The sequence below is a fragment of the Patella vulgata genome, chromosome 9 (assembly GCF_932274485.2).
Source record: "Patella vulgata chromosome 9, xgPatVulg1.2, whole genome shotgun sequence".
Lineage (NCBI taxonomy): Eukaryota > Metazoa > Mollusca > Gastropoda > Patellidae > Patella > Patella vulgata.
The window spans coordinates 26193075-26207844 of NC_065887.2; positions in this window are offsets into that span (position 1 = coordinate 26193075).

Consider the following 14770-nt stretch of genomic DNA (forward strand, 5'->3'; position numbering starts at 1 on the left):
GGCCACATTTTCATGTGGACGTATATTGTCGTCGCCCCTGTCCGTCCGGACCGTTCGTCCGTCCGTCCACAATTTGTTTGTGGACACTCTACAGGTCACAATTTTTATCTATAGGGTCCACAAGCTAAAAACGCGATTTTTCGTACAATCAGGGGCCATAATTCAGGAAGTTACGGTCCGGTATGCGCAAATATCGAAAGGAACCGAAATCTTTGGGTTATAAACTTACATTTCAAGTTTCAACAAAATCGGATAAAAATTGTGACCTCAATAGGGTCCACAACCTTGATATACCATATTTTGGGCTGATTTTCACTAATTTCGAACTCAGCCATCCTTAGGGTGCAACGGTGATATAATAATACGGTTTTTTAAATCGGATAAAAATTATGACCTCTATAGGGTCCACAAGCTAAAAACACGATTTTTCGTACAATCAGGGGCCATAATTCAGGAAGTTACGGTCCGATATGCGCGAATATCGAAAGGAACCGAGATCTTTGGGTTATAAACTTACATTTCAAGTTTCAACAAAATCGGATAAAAATTGTGACCTCTATAGTGTCCACAACCTTGATATACCGTATTTTTACACTATTTGAGAACGAACGGCGGCCATTTTGTCTGTCAATTTTGGGCCGATTTTCACGAAATTCGAACTCAGCCATCCTTAGGGTGTAACGGTAATATAATAATACGTTTTTTTTAAATCGGATAAAAATTATGACCGACTTTGTTGGAACTTGAAATGTAAGTTTATAACCTAAAGATCTCGGTTCCTTTCAATATTCGCGCATATCGGACCGTAACTTCCTGAATTATGGCCCCTGATTGTACCAAAAATCGCGTTTTTAGCTTGTGGACCTTATAGAGGCCATAATTTTTATCCGATTTAAAAAACCGTATTATTATATTACCGTTACACCCTAAGGATGGCTGAGTTCGAATTTCGTGAAAATCGGCCCAAAATTGACAGACAAAATGGCCGCTGTTCGTTCTCACATAGTGTAAAAATACGGTATATCAAGGTTGTGGACACTATAGAGGTCACAATTTTTATCCGATGTTGTTGAAACTTGAAATGTAAGTTTATAACCCAAAGATCTCGGTTCCTTTCGATATTCGCGCATATCGGACCGTAACTTCCTGAATTATGGCCCCTGATTGTACGAAAAATCATGTTTTTAGCTTGTGGACCCTATAGAGGTCATAATTTTTATTCGATTTAAAAAACCGTATTATTATATCACCGTTACACCCTAAGGGTGGCTGAGTTCGAATTTCGTGAAAATCGGCCCAAAATTGACACACAAAATGGCCGCCGTTCGTTCTCAAATAGTGTAAAAATACGGTATATCAAGGTTGTGGACACTATAGAGGTCACAATTTTTATCCGATTTTGTTGAAACTTGAAATGTAAGTTTATAACCCAAAGATCTTGGTTCCCATCGATATTCGCGCATACCGGACCGTAACTTCCTGAATTATGGCCCCTGATTGTACGAAAAATCGCGTTTTTAGCTTGTGGACCCTATAGAGGTTATAATTTTTATCAGATTTAAAAAAAACGTATTATTATATCACCGTTACACCCTAACGGTCATAATTTTTATCCAATTTAAAAAAACATATTATTATATCACCGTTACACCCTAAGGATAGCTGAGTTCGAATTTTGTGAAAATCGCCCCAAAATTGACAGAGAAAATGGCTGCCGTTCGTTATCAAATAGCGTAAAAATATGGTATATCAAGGTTGTGGACCCTATAGAGGTCACAATTTTTATCCGATTTTGTTGAAACTTGAAATGTAAGTTTATAACCCAAAGATCAGGGTTCCTTTCGATATTCGCGCATACCGAACCGTAACTTCCTGAATTATGGCCCCTGAATTATGGCGTTTTTAGCTTGTGGACCCTATAGAGGTTATAATTTTTATCAGATTTAGATATTTGCGCATATCGAATTGTAATTTCCTGATTTATGGCCCTTGATCATTAGAAAAATCACCTTCTTTTTAGCTTGTTCTCTATCCATCTCTCGAAAATGTGGGCGTATCCTGCCTGGCAGCCACTGGTTAAATTTGTTATTGTAATGACAGTCGATTCTAAAAGTTTTTTTAAAATTATTTTATCGTTTGTGAATCGGTCATTTAGAATTACTTCCGCATTGTTTTCTGCGATACGTTCATCTTTATTCATTTCGAATAGCTCTCGAAGCGACGTCGTGTGCTGATTTTAAAATGTTCAGCGTATCTTAAATATTGAATATTAGGAACCTATATTTTCACAATAATATTGATTGCGATGGACCAATATTTACCCACGCAGGTTTGTATTGGACTTCTAGGTTTAAGACACGCGTCACTACTCTGGCAGAAGTCACAGGCTAATTGTGCGGAGATGCAGATAACCTACACCCTCGAGGTCTTTGTACTTTTGAATATAATCTAAATGTGATACCTCAACAACAAATAACAGTCCGTTTACATGACCACTAATCGCAGAGAATTATCTTTTATTTGATCCCCAGAACGAGTATGGGAGGAAATAGCTTATTGAACTGCTTATATAATAAAACAAACCAACGGTGAGGCTGATGTCCCCAGCCGCTATCCAAAATAAGTAGATGATATCTATTAATTAAGTGCACATTTATCGTTTTGAAAAGTATCGAACAATCAAACTGATTATCTATACTTAGTCCAAACAGAAAATGTTCACGATCCAACCCAGTCAAGGTGTTGAAGTATCACTCTCCCTAAGTTAGAATCAAAATTGCTTAGCCTGCTTAGATTTAGCAGAAAATGCTAATCATTGAACTCAGTCAAGACATTAACGTAATGGAAATCTACACCAAGTTTAAACATTCTATCTAAATTAAAAGCAGAGTCCTTTATTTTCCAAAGTCTTGACCAATCCTATCATCGAACTTTGTCAAGGTATTGATATAATAAATATAATATACTCTCACCCAATTAGAACCAAAGTTATCGTGTTCCAAAATCTTAACCAAACAAATTGCTTATCTCTGTTTAGTCTTAGTGGAAAATGAACACGATCGAACAATTTCGCGTCATTTACCGAATAAACCGCTACATAAAGTTTGAACATTTTGCCTCAATTAGAAGTAGGGTTAATAGTATCGACCAGTCCGATTTAAGCCTATTTAGCCCAAGCAAAATATTCACATCACCGAACTTAGTCAAGGTATTGATGTAATGAAACTATACACGAAGTTTAACCACCCTCACCCAATTAGAATCAAAGTTATCGAGCTCCAAAGTCGCGACCAATCAAATTGCTTATCGCGCTGCTTACCCTGAGCAGAGAATGCTCATTATCGAACTTAGTCAAGGTATTGGTGCACTGAAACTATACACCATATGTCACCACCATGACTTAATGAGAACAAAAGTTATCGTGTTCCAAAGCATCAAATTGCTTATTCCTGCTTAACCTCACCAGAAAATGCTCATCTTCGAACTCCATGACGGCATTCAACTAATAAACACCTACACCAAGTTTGAACATTCTACCAGGAGACTTATTGTGTTCCAAAGTTTCACCCTACCAAATTGCTAATCTTGCCTTAAAACTCTACACCAAGTTTCACCACTCCCTAAGTATCAAACAATGCCCATCTTTGAACTCCATCAATGAGTTCACCCGAGAGAGAGAGAGAGAGAGAGAGAGTTAATGTGATTTAACGTCCACTCGACACTAACTAAATCATTTGGGGACTAACATATGGTTCAAAAGAGTCTGTAGGAGGAATAACTCCGATCAAATACTGGCCACAGATCACTAAAGATTTGCCCATTGACTTTAATGTTAATTCTCGTCTCTTAGCCCGGCTCTAACTTTTTCCCAAATTTTCGTTGGCTAGGATGCTTTCTACCACAGATGGAGCAACATGTGGCAACCTCTTGCCAAAATGTATTTTCAAACCCTTTTCTTCGATTCTACACCAAAAAGTCAACAAAAATCGCCATGCTAAAGGGGGAAAAGGGAAAGGGAGAGGAAGACTAAAAATAACTTTCGCCCTACATTCGTAGAAATATTTGGTGAGCTGTGTCCAACTGTTGGTAATATATGTTCACCCCTAATAACATAAATCGACTTGCAGGCAATTGTAAATGCTTGGTAGGTTGTCGTACGTTTTTAATTAACTTCGGCGAATAGTATTTGTAATATTGCCATTATCTTGTTCGTAAGAAAAACGAAATTCACATTTTCTAAAATTACAGTATGTCTCACATGAGTGCGGCTTTATGTATAACCATACGTGGCGTTACCTTAAATGCCATCTTGCACAGAGGTTATAGAAGTGCTATAGCCTATAGCCTATAGGCAAATTAACATATAGATATTTCTATGACTACAGGATGTCCCTTTGGTGATGCTACGGTTGTGTAATCAAACGTACATGTTGTTAAATAATCACCATGGCGTCACCACGTGGTCACCCTGAGTACTGCTTACGCCAGACCATCGCATGCCAACGTGAGATTTGCAAAGCTAAATACAAGATCAATATTTACACGTCTGCATTTAATGTGAACGAATATTGTTGACAGCATTAATGTTCATCCCCATATTCTTTTAAACCAGGCAATTAATCTTCCTTGATTGGCAAGGTGGGGATAGTTTTGATTTATGGTTTTACTTTTAAAAACAAAACTGTTTATCGTTTGTAAAGGGAGATAACTGCGAAAATATTTCAATTATCTTCAAATTATCGAGTATTCGTTGCAGTAATTATACCGATGTACTGCTATTTGACGATATTAGGTTGTAATTTGATATTGTCGTATTTTATCAATATTTGGTAGTATTGGGTTATAATTTGCTTGTTTTGGGTGAAATATGGAGGCAAATGGAACAGTCAGGCACGGTATTCGCATTAGTAGAACATTTCCCGCGATATAACTCAAGTAATATGTTGTATAATGAAATGAAATGAAATGGGGTTTAACGTCCTACTGTTCTGCTCCTAACCTGGGCTAATGAAGACGGTCATACGCCTACTCTTAAATCGAATTCCAACTGCCAAGGGATCTTTTACGTGCACGTCAATGTGTACACGGGACCTCGGTTTTTCGTCCCATCCGAACGACTAGACAGCTGTCCTTGTCAGGCCCTCCATCCTGCATCGCTGACAAGGGGAAAGCACGCCAGAAAATCTAAATGAACTTTCTCGGCAAATGCAGGGATCTAACACCCGACCTCCAGGCTAGCAAGTAATATGTTGTAGTATAGGGTAGTATGTGGTGATATTTCGGTAGTATTTGGTACATCGTCCCGCCTACGATCCAATATGCACAAATATCAAAAAGAACAGAGATCTTTAGCTATAAACATACATTTCAAGTTTCATCAAAATCGGATAAAAATTGTGACGTCTAGAGTGTTCACAAGCTAATAACGTAATTTTTCGCACAATCAGGGGCCATAATCCATGAAGTTACGGTCGGATACATGCCAATATCGACAGGAACCGAGATCTTTGGAATATAAGCCAATATTTCAAGTTTCGTCAAATGTGAACGGACGGACGGATCCCAAACTTAGGCTGCCTGTCTACAGCTAACTCCGCCTGAGAACAGGCCCTAAGCTAATTAACCGACATTTTAATTCCTACATCGACGATTTTAGTCGACAACACTGAGTATGCTTTTAGTAATTTTTAGAAGTATTTATTTGTCTTCTATTGTCATATTGAATGATTATTTAGCCGCTGTGTGTATGAAAGATGTCAAACTAATCAAAGCCGAATCACAAAATAGTCCTCTAATTATTCAATATGGCGGCGCCCATGAAGGATAATTTCACAGAGGCGGTTTTGTTTGCGAAGACAAATTTAGAAGTATCTAACCTTGTTTTGAAAGATACATAGATTGGAACTCTAAAGACAGTTTACAATGGCAAAGAATGTATTGCAATATTACCCACTAGCACATATTATATTTCGCTTTTACCGGAGTGGCAGAAGTTGACATTTTGCCAATGACATGTGTTTACATAAAACGTGCTTGATCGGGTTATTTTTACTTTGTTGTGTACACAAAGCAGTAGTCCAGTCGATAAGTCCCGTCCCAAAATGATCACGTGAGCGTTTTAAATGGGAGGTCAACTAGGGCAGTGATCATAATCTCGAAGTATGGCGTAGATGGATCGCTGCGTGCAGTTTGGGACGGAAATGAAATGAAATGGGGTTTAACGCCCTACTGTTCTGCTCCTATGCTGGGCTAATGAAGACGGGCATACGCCATACAGTGTGCATCACTGACAAGGTGGAACCACGCCGGAAAATCTGGATGAACTATCTCGGCCAATGGCGGGATCGAACACCCGACCTCCAGGCTAGCGAGCCAGCGTCTTACCCACTTAGCCACGTGATCCCCCAGTTTGGGACGGACTGGGCGACGACAAAATACGTCCACATGAAAATAGATAATGAAAAGTGAACACATGGCAAAAAGTTAAATCAAAAGGGAATATGTTGAAAATTTCAGTCAAATTACTTCAGCATGATCCCTAGGCTATCGGCGATACAATTATAGTCTAGTCCCGAATGTCATTGCTACCGTTGTTACGATAGGTCTCGGTTATCAATTTTGTACGGTAACCGCAAAACGTATTTAAATCTACTTAATATCAGAGTCAGAGTCACCCCATGTCATCGAGAGTTGATTATGATCTTGGTAAGTTAATTAATGTCTAATTAAAATTTGTTTATAACATCTAAGGCCCGAGGAAAGACCTGCAATAGGCAGATTTAGTTCTTGCATAATGCTTGTTTAAGAAAAATATAAATAGTCCTATTATTGATTAATTCAATCATTGCATAAACGCAGGAAAGGAAAACATTGGAAGAGGTCGTTATCAATATAACAATACAACTAAGGAATGGGCAAAAGCCTGCTTTCTTATAAATTTGAAAACAATATTTGAAAAGTAAATCTCATTGACCGGACATTAGTCATCTAATCAATGCTGCAAAAATATTTGTGCTATCAATTGTTTTCCATTAAATCTACTAAACAATCGCAAAATGATAAGATTATAAAACCTATTGTTTAACACCACGTTGACATCATTATATATATCTTGTTCAATATGCAACTTTCGGTTTCTCCATGACTGCGCATGACCTAAAAAGGTAGGTTGCCAGGCAACGTTAAATAGGCCCACATCAGCTAAGTCGTCCGATCAATCAACAAGAATTGTCGCATATTTTTTCTATTGTCGGCAATGAAACTTTTATAATACACTAAAATCTGGTTAGTAACAACTCATTAAGTAATTATCAGAAAATCATTAGAATTTATTGGCTTTTAGTTCTGCCCCATGCTAAGGTTTAGTATACGAAACATTTAATATCATGGATTTAGATGTTCAATTTATCAAAAATCATTGAAAATCAGTATATGTGCTCGTCTCAAGACCTTAAACCCTAAAGTCAATCGGATGATAACTTTGGTCTGTAGAGCATCCGCAAGATTTTTCAAAGTGATCAAGGTCGGACGTTCAGGAGTCACATAAACCATTGCGTCGTTATGTGGATGGACCCTGTAAATTTCCCTCATTGTCCACCTGTCCGTACGTCAATAATTTATTGTTAACGTGCTGATTTTTTAAACGTTGTTTTGAAGCATTAAGACCATGATAACATGAACTCTATCAATCGTCGCCGATTTCTTCTTAATGTGACTGCGACTGTAGGGTTGAAATAATTTTTTTTGTCAAATTCGATGTGTCTGAGACATTGGGACCACAAGAAGACGGGTCTGATCAATTTTCACTGCTCTCACACATTGCCTGAAAAATATTGGCTTATTTTGTTCCAACTTTGCAACCGCGTGTTATACGCCCACAAATCAGGTTGGGCGTATAAAGTTGTCAGTCAACATTTTTGAACGCGATAGAGGCTACATTTTGGTGTGAAGCATTGGGGTCATTAGTGGACGAAATCTATCGATCTTTGGCGCTTCACCCCCTTTTCCGAAAACACGAGAGGGGATACATTTTCTTTGATATCATGGGAGGACCAACCCTCGTCGTCTTGAAAACCCTGTGAACGCGATAGAGAATACGTTTTAATGCAGTTTTCTTCCAATTTGGGAGAAGCATTGAGGTCATTGGAGAACGCGAAACCTTTTTAGCATCTCGCAACCTTCCTATACAGAGTTACCCCCCCACCTTCTTTTTTCCGGAAATCAGTTTATAGCGGCTTGTGTTCAAATTTAGGGTGTGCAATTTAGGGTCGTTAGTGGACGAACTTTATCGAGTTTTAGCGCTACCCCACTTTTGCCGAATGCATGGGTGTAAAGCATTGGACTCATATGATGATGAACCCCATCGATTTCCACCGTGCCGCGATCTTCATTTCCGAAAACCTTATGAATGCGAATGGGAATACATCTTAAATCAGTTTTGCTTTTTTATAAATTGGTGTGAAACATTGGGGTCATGAGAGAACGAATCCTGTCTATACCCCCCACACCCAGACTAATACTCTCCCACACCCCCACATACCCCAAGGTCTTCAATCTGAAAACCCTGTGGTCGACGATTTTCAGTTCCAGAATTACTGCCCCAAGTCCCGTCCTAATTTTTCAAATTTGATTAAAAGCATTGAGGTCATTGGTTTAAACGAATTAACATGTCATTTAATATTAAACGAAATTATTATATAAGAATGGAATCGTGCACATAAGGGACTCCGTGACGTATGAATTTTCTATTGTGCTAATAATGCAAGGCGTCTAGAAGAGCGACGACTTTACTACACGTAAATACGCCAGGTCAAATCCTTTTTCAATAAGCTAATCCTCTTTGAATTAGATTTAAAAACAAATAAAATACTGAATTTGGTTGATATGATAGGACAAGCACTGTACAATTAAAGGACAGGGAAATGGGGTTTAACGTCCACTCGACACAAACTAGGTCATTTCGGGACTAACACAAGGTTGGACCGTCGACCCTACACCTTGCCACGTACAGCCGGGGAATCGAAACCACACCACTTGACTTAATGACATACCTTACGATCAAACGCACACGAGTTACCCCCGCCCCACACACACACTTACAATTAAAGAAGGCAAGTCGCTAACTCAATATCATCCTCAGTCTTCGACATTGCATACACGACTTATTATTATTGGTCAATTTAAGTCAACATTGATGTTATCTTACCGTGAAAAGATGGGCTTCTCATATCCAATATTTAAGACAACATGGAATTTTAAAAATGGCACACGAATGCTTTCGAGCGCCATTTATGATGAAGCGACTTGGTGAACGAGGCTAAACATACCTCACAGGAGAATACTACCGGTGTAGACAGGAATGACCAGACGCCAAAGACTGTCATTCAATTTGAACTCTTCGAGTAATTCGCCCAACATAACTGATTAGAAATTATTGTAAAACAGAAATGATTGAATATAAATCAGTTTATATACACTCATAATACATTATTATATCCGTTGCGACCCATTTGTGTCCATTTTACCCATTTGTGTCCATTTCTAGTAGCCAATGAATAGCGATTTAGCTCCTTTAAATACGTGTGTTTCAAACTATAAAGCGGTAGATCGGCATGTTTACAGAGTTGAGTTTCATTTGTGACAGTGGAACCCAAATTGATTATATCTATGGCTACACCTATTAACGTAAAAGACAGATTATCCCAGAAAACACATCAACATATAAATCCCCATAAAATAGACATATTCTGGACCCAAATCAAAGGGTTCTTTAATATTAAGACGAAGAATCGGGTACTATAAGGCATGACACGGGATGAGGTTTGGAATAAGATTAGTTTTATGATATTGATATATTGAATGTTATTAATAGCATCGTGCTGCAGTCGCCATATAAATCTTGAATAATGGTCACCCAAGGACAATTCTTCAGCTTTGTTCTGTTCCTGGTTATTTGTTCTTATCTCATAAAACAAAACCAAAGACATTTCGACCTTAGAGTAAACTCTGAACAATGATTAAATGTTCCTTGCTTAAGCCTATTTCATACTTGTCATACGAAAAGTAGGCTTTAGCTTCGACTACACTATGATGAACCGGATTACAAAAGAGATGTTTTCGAGTAAGCATTAGCATTTACATGCAAAACACATCGTTCATTCGAACACAGCCGACAAAGTGATCACCTACAGAAATATTTGTCTTCTAGATTTATGTAAACATCAGTCACTAGAAGATATAAACTACACGGAGATGGTTTGAAGTGGCAGACAAAAGACTAACATAATATTCTTGATCCACATTATAATTAGTTCTGTATCGGGTTATGTTGGCCAACTACGTTAACTACTGAGAATATGCCACTACATATTATACTGCAATTATATAAATATAATTTTTACCTCAATCAGACCTCCCTAAAGATGTCAGATGTTTACTACGGCTACATATACTCAGTTAACTTGCAGTTCATTTCTGCGTTATTTTGTTGTACAGAGCTATTATTTAACGTAACACGATGTGAATTTTCAAGAGTATTATGTCGCGCTTAATTAGGATATCGATGGGGAGGGGCCTGTTTTGCCAGCCACAGGCTAGAAATGGTCCCGCTACCGATGTCTTCCGTTTTGTCCAAGCCACAGCAGTGGATAGTTCTAAGAACTTCCTTTGGGCAAGTTTTGTAGTCATTTGACTACAGAAACTTACTAACCTACAACTCCTTTAATTTCCAATTAAACTGACCCGCATGACTGTATATAGCTTAACATATAATAAACCAATTTCCATTGAAAAAAAGGTGAAACCTTACGCCATATATGAGTTAATACAATGCAGCTGCTACACGATATTTCTCTCCTGTCCAACATAAAATGTCCGCCCGGACAAAAATGGCATGTCCACTCCGTCGCACGTGATCATACGTCACTTTCCATAAATAAAGCGATGGGCGGGGTTCACCTGTGTGAAGTCATGGCGTCCTGTACATCATTAGAAATATTGTAGACCGCAGTACTACGAAGAAAATCTGTTCGGTAACTATTTTAGTGGTCCAATCATCACTATTTGTGACAGAATTGTGCGCCTGGGGCTATTTTTACATGCGCAAAGCTTCTTAAGCCATATCACCGCTACAAATATTGCAGCCAGACACAGGTATTTAACAAGGACATTATAAGTGGGGTTTTGTGAATATCATGGCAAGAATTTCTGTTGTCTTATTGTAATGATAAATTAAAAATATAACTATGCGGAAATGTATACATGTTGTCTTTACGAAACATAAAGTTGGCCAAGTATAAAGAGCAATGCACATGGAATTAATATGTTAGATGCCTTTAAATGTTGGATTTATATTTAATATTTCTGTACATTAAGCTGTTGGTATACTGCGATCTGCAACTTGTCTCTGGTGTTACTGTCATTTAATGAATAATCCCGCCATTTTAAACATCATATTCCAAACATAAATCAGACGTTATACATTAAGATGCATTATGTAACAGCTAAGGTCTTTATTTTGGCTTCAAATGTTATATAAACTATTATTTTGACATTTATTTACATGTCAAAGCTATAATCAACTCTCTAGATCAGTGGTTCCAAACCTTTTGTGGTTTTGATCCGATGCCAGAAACCAGCATCTGATCGCGACCCCTCGAAGAACAGAGCTACCTTTTACTATACAACATCAGCATAGGCGTGGGGGGCAGGGGGAGGGGGGCAGCTGCCCCCCTAACTTTCGGACAAGCTGACTTTTCGGGCAGACGGGTAAAGTGAAATAAAATAAAGTACACGAAATCTAATAAAACACTAATTTACACGTGCTAGAATAGCACAAAACGCATTTGCGATGGTTAAATTTTCTCCGGGAGAGTTTTCCCCCGAACCCAGCGACGATTGATTGGTTGTTTGGAATTCCGGTCAGTCAGGTAGGCTATATTGGACCAAATTGAAGTTGCTGTATTCACAGACTGGAATAGCAGGAAAACGCGTTTGTGCCAGTTAAATTTTCAAAATTTTCTCCCAAAGGTCCCGTCTTCGTGGACTGTAAACGATTGACTGGAATTCGAGTCAGCCACCTGAGGGGGCGGGGGGGGGGGGGCAAGTTAAGGTAAGCTCAGCTCTCTTCGCCTCTCAAGGAAGACCGGCACTCTCTGTAAACCCGAAATTTTTTCGGGCATATAGCGTTCTGCCCCCCTAGCTGTCATCGAGCCCGTACGCCTGTGAACAACATCATCATTCACATTTATTATTGTTCTACTTATCTGACAACTACTTATTGTTTACATTTTTACACCTGCATAAAAATTGACGTAAGACGATTGGCAATGTGACAAGAAGTGTATAGATCGGAGATTTTTATTAAAACATAGCCTTTCAGTGTAGTCCGCCGCGACACCACGAAAAGTGCTTGGCGACCCCAGCCGGGAACCCAGACTCTAGATCATTGTTGGACAGATTCAAATGTCGTTAAATAAAGTAATTTGAAAGATATTTTCAATATATTAATTATCAGTATCGTGATCAACAAAAGTAAAACTTGGTCGGATACAATGTACTAGTAACGTTGTAAAGGGCAAGATATGTTTAAGCATATAGAAAGTAGCCGGACCCAAATGCTTTGTAGAAAACATAAACAAGCATTAGGGCAATACCCTTGATGTTGTGACGTAATAATCGCGTGGCATTTTGTATGCAGTCAGTGGGGCGTTCATGGCTAAAAGCAATGAACACCAATTAAAATCAGAATAAGAACTGAAATTTTATTCCCTTTAAGCAGGCCTTGACAGCCTTCGTCAGACACAAATTGTCACACAACGTATATATTACAACATAAGCGTTGTGTGATAATTGATATCTGACAATGTCTGAGACGGGTACATTATATCCAGACTTGCCTTCAAGACTGGTTGGTTACTTTTCTGACTAACTAGTTATTACAATCATTCAAGGGGCTTCGGGTATGAAGTGGTAGTACATTCTGGGCTTTGAGGACAAAGTATTCAAATTGTGTATTACTTATTACACAATAAACAAACCGCACTGTTTTAAAGAATCATATTGACAACACCAACCCGCCTTCATAAGCACTTAAATATGTATAGTTCCTATGCCTCACAAATTTGCGATAATAAAATTATTATTTGGAAAAGTGTTAACAGATTGGATTACATCCTGGTCACAGGCATCAAAAGTCCAACGTTCAGGAGTGGAAATTCGACTCATTAATCTCCAGAGCAGTAGTGTACAATAACACTAATTATATTTAAGTCTTTGTTGACGGGACTATAAAAAATTGCAAAAGGCAATTGGTCTTTATTTCAAGAAGCTACAGCTACAACCAATTGATCTCTACTGCACCTTCACCAAACGCCACCACATTACCAACCTTCAAGGGCAAAATAGAACTGAAAGGTAACGACGCCATCCACTGGAGCCCAGACACGGCCAGAGAGATCATCAACTGCTGGATGAGGAATTTAAACTAGGATTAGGGAAAAGGAATGAGAAGCCGTCTTTGGGACAGACAGTTGTCAATTTGAGCGACAGACTTCTCAGCCCCCTAGAAATGAACATTCTTGATAAAGGTCTTAAATTCATCCCAACCCCCACAATAACATCCATAGACCCCATCACCCAGGCAACCGATCGCTTCCAAAGAACACTTTCGTTGACTTATTTTTTTTAGGAACAAACCTGGCAGAGGTAAAAAAAAATATTCACAGAAAAATCCACATGGAAACCACCTAAAAAGTCATTATCAACAGCCATTCTGAAAACTTTCGACGAAATGAACACAGAAATATCATCCCTTCAACCACAATCACAAAAACCAAATCTCAACCGAGAAACTAAAACAGCATTAAACACCCTCAAAAAAGACAAAAACATAATAATTAAGAAAAGCGACAAAGGTTCGTGTTGTGCTGTAATGAAATGCGCAGACTATATCTCTGAGGCAGAAAAACAATTAAATAATCCTAAACATTACACTAAATTAGACCAACCCATCTTTAAGGACACTGCAACCTTAATAAACAACATCTTACATGAATTGCAGGACAAGGAATACATAACAGCAAAACAATATGATTATCTATCCGCTAAATCTGACTGTCGACAACGACATCTCTATACGCTACCAAAAAGACATAAAAATCCAGAAACGGAATGGTTTATACCTAATAAATTACCCAAGGGACGCCCAATAATTTCAAGACTGTGGCAGCGAATCATATAACGTATCACAATATATAGACCATTTCTTATTACCCCTAGCATGCCAACACCCATCATACCTAAAAGACACTAACGATTTTATTCACAAAATCAAACAGTTAAGAGTCCCTGAACAAACCATTTTAATCCTCAAACTACTCGACATTTGTCTGAGGAGGAATGACTTCGCTTGCAACGACCAAGTATACCTCCAGTCTTCCGGACCTGCGATGGGAAAAGCATTTGCCCCGAGTTATGCAAATCTTTTCATGGCGGAAAGGGAAGTTCTGCCGCTCTGCCCATTAAAACCAGATTTCTATGGACGTTTTCTAGATGACGTTTTCATAGTCTTCACGTACACACTAGACGAATTCGGGACGTTTTTCAACATTCTGAACAATCATCATCCATCTGTCAAATTAACCGCAAATGTAAGTCATAAGAGCATAGATTTCCTTGACACCACCGTCTTTAAAAGTAGCAACACCTAAAACACAGGCCAGCTAGAAGCTAAAGTATTTTTTTTATAGAAACCAATACACATCAATTATTG